Here is a 3,306-nt window from a genome sequence, read left to right as displayed (position 1 = left end):
GGGGTTCCTGGTTGTTTATGAGGCAGTTTTCCAGCACACCAGAGCGCACCGGGTATCGCTGCACCGTGGTCTCTCCTGACAGTCTTCTGGGAGCAGCGCTGCTAAGGGCTAAGTAAAGAATTAGCAAAAAAAGCTACTTGGTGGTCCACGACTGTGAGGAACTGAACCGTGAAAAATACGCAGAGGGAACTTTTAGGCAGAGGGATGCACCAAATGGTCAGGCAGACTTCCTTTTCTATAGCTCCTTAAATGTTCAAAATACCCTGGCCAGCTGGGAAGAGGGAGATTATCCCGAGGTGCATCCTCAGGAGCTGGGGGCTTATGCAAGCCCTGATTTGGCCCCACGAGGTCTGGGCTGACCCCAGCACCCCGGGAAGCACCAGCTCGTGCCCAGGGCCGGGGGCTTCCCCAGGGGCTGAGCCTGGAGCGGGACCCGTCAGCACAGCAGAGCCTTCCCCGCGCTCCCCTCGGTGCCTGGCTGTCTCCAGACCCGACCATCAGGCTGGGATGTGGGTTAGCAGATTTTTTCCACGCTGTTTCTCCAGGATCCCTGACAGAGCCCATCAGAGCTGCCTTTTATCAGCACTGCACGCCTTAGTGAGCCTGTCATGACTCACACACAATGTGCTCTGTGCCGGATTAATCTGGCCGGCTTTCATGCTCGGGATGTGGGCGACAGGCAGAGTAGAGGGGCACCGGGACAGATGCAGGGCTGGCAGGGGCCCAGGAGATGGGCAGACATGAGGTCCTTGAAGTACTGAGGAGGAGGATTTCATTTCAGGGTGATCTGAGGGGGCAAAAAGAGAACAAGCCCAGGGGCTCGAAAAAGAAAGGAAAGGAACAGGTGTTAAAGACATTCCCTAGTCCAAGCACTCAGCTTCCACGCACTCAGACGTGTTTCCCATGTAGGCTGGACCCTAGGTTCCCCGAGGCAGAGTCTCTGATTACAAAGTTCTAAACTGAGTCTGCCCAGGGAATTTTAACACTCACCCTTCAGCACCTCCTGCAAAAGTCCCAGGTGAACTCACCCGCTGCCAGCGGTTGGATGTTTGGGGCGAGGGGATCTGACAGAGGTAGCCTAGAGTCCTATCTGGGTCCCCAAACTGCTGAAGAAGTGTTGTAGCCCAGTCATCCACTAATCACTCTGGGAGACGCGCTCAAATCACCTGAGGCTTGAGACAACAGCTTATGTCTGATGGAAGAGACACGAAGAGTGAGGAAGACCCTCCTGCTGAGTCACAAGGTTCCGAGTGGACCCCCTTGCTTTCTAAACTCCTCAGAGACGAGTCTAGGCATGGCTAGGTCTGAACTTAGTCTCAGACTTGGTCAACAGTTTATGTCTAAAGGATTGGAGTCAGAGTTATTAAGGCATGTGTCTTCTTTTCACGCACACATGCACACGCTTCCTTACAGGCTCGACCCCAGATTTCCCCAAAGCAGAGTTAGGGGCACAATGTACTCCAGACAGCAGTTCAACCCCATTACATAGGTCTGTCCAAACCTAAGAGAGAGATATTTGCAAATTTAGGTGCAACAGCATTCTTTAGAGCTGCTAATACTTTTGATTTAGGTATGATGTTTCTTTGATGCATAAATACATCAGTTGAAGCAGATCACTTAGGGGGCTTGCATGCCTGTGAGACAGGTATGTTTGAAGCCTTGGTCCACGAACTGAGGGAGGACAGTGTTTACAGCCCGCCTTTTGTCTTTTCTAGATAATTTCAAAGTAGTTGCAGTTCTTAAAAATGTATTGGTTATGAAATGGATGTCTTCAGAAAGGGCTGCCATGACAGTCCTCCCTGAAATGAGGCAAGCTGCTCACTTTCATCCCAGAGTTACCTGCATGCCGTGTAAATCTGGGATCTCTTTCTGCTTGTTTGTGAAAATTATTTGCCCCTGAAATAAAGAACTGTGAAGCTGAGCTGAGAGGAAGTCATTTATACTAAAGGTAGAAAATATCCAGTAATTTATGTTCCCTGTACAGGTAATTTCTGTGAGGCCATCATCGTGGGCGTTTAGCATGTCTCCTAAATCATGTCCAGACCTTGTCAATTCAAGAGGAGTGAAGTCTTATTTGCATCTTCAGACTCTCTTTGGAGCAAGCATCCCCATGACATGAGCTGCAGCCTGAATAGTGCCTCTTGGTGATGGTCACAGCAGCTCCGCTGGGCACGGAGAAGGGAGCCTGACCTACCTACCTCGACAATGCTGATGCCCCTTGTAGGGCAGCGTTACAGTGCACTGCTGGCACCTGCCTAGCCCAGCACCAGAAGGGGCTGGGCAGTTACACCTTGCAGTGCCAAGTAGCGCCAGAGTCTTCCTGCGGGCACATCACGTCAGGGTTTGGGGCTGTCGGTTCAGCACCTGGTTAAATGGCCTGACTGCACTTCGAATAAAAAGGTTTAAATTTGCTCAGATGGCCTGGATCTGCACTGGTTAATGGTTTAGAAGTATGCAGAATGGGCATCAAACATTACCATGCCTTTTTGAACAAAGGCTTAGGCAGCTTTTTCCTTTCACTTTCCTCAGGTGCAAGGCCCTGATTTAGGAAGGCATTTAAACACCTCCTTAAGCTTAAGCATATGATTAAGGTTATCCCCACCCAGCAGCGCCATGTGCTGCCATCAAAGTGAAGCAAAGTGAGCAATTAAGCAGGTGCTTTGCTGAAGCAGAGCCTAAATGACTACTTAAGTCCTTTGTAAGAAGGAGAATAAATCCTCCTCCTGACAGGGGTGGGAGTGGGGATGGATACGTGTTATTATCATCTTCCTCTTTAAAGCTTGACTTGGTCTTGCAGACTACCCGGTCCTTCCTCGATCTGGCAGCCAGCTGGTAAGCAGCTGTCACCTCTCTGAGAGCTGAGGCCATGTGCAAAAAGCTCCAATGTACAGCAACATTGACAAGATCATCATCCATTTTACGTGAACGCAAGCTGGTGGCAGGGGAAGGGATGCTGGGAGCTGGCTTGTGTCTTCTCCAAGCAGGGGGAAGACGGCAGGGCCATCCCGGTTTACACCTGCCGAGGATGAGAAGGGGAAGGCAAGGGAGGGAAAGATTTGCCCCAGTTTCACACTGCACCGCTGTCTTCCCACCAGGGCTGTGAAGCCTTTCTGCAGTCCCCACGCCACTCGGAAAATGAACGCTGTCACTGTGTAATTTTAATGCAGCCCATTAACTAAGCTGCCTCGCTGCACTTTGTCCATCTGGGTCGCCCCGTGCGCGCCAGAGTTTCCCTTTCATATCATTCCCCATCGATTCAGGAGGCCCTTTTGACTTGCGCTCCCCTCCCCTCCTCTCCCCAGCCCC

Source organism: Tauraco erythrolophus, chromosome 1 (assembly GCF_009769465.1).
Source record: "Tauraco erythrolophus isolate bTauEry1 chromosome 1, bTauEry1.pri, whole genome shotgun sequence".
Taxonomy (NCBI): Eukaryota; Metazoa; Chordata; class Aves; order Musophagiformes; family Musophagidae; genus Tauraco; species Tauraco erythrolophus.
This window is presented reverse-complemented; position numbering follows the sequence as displayed.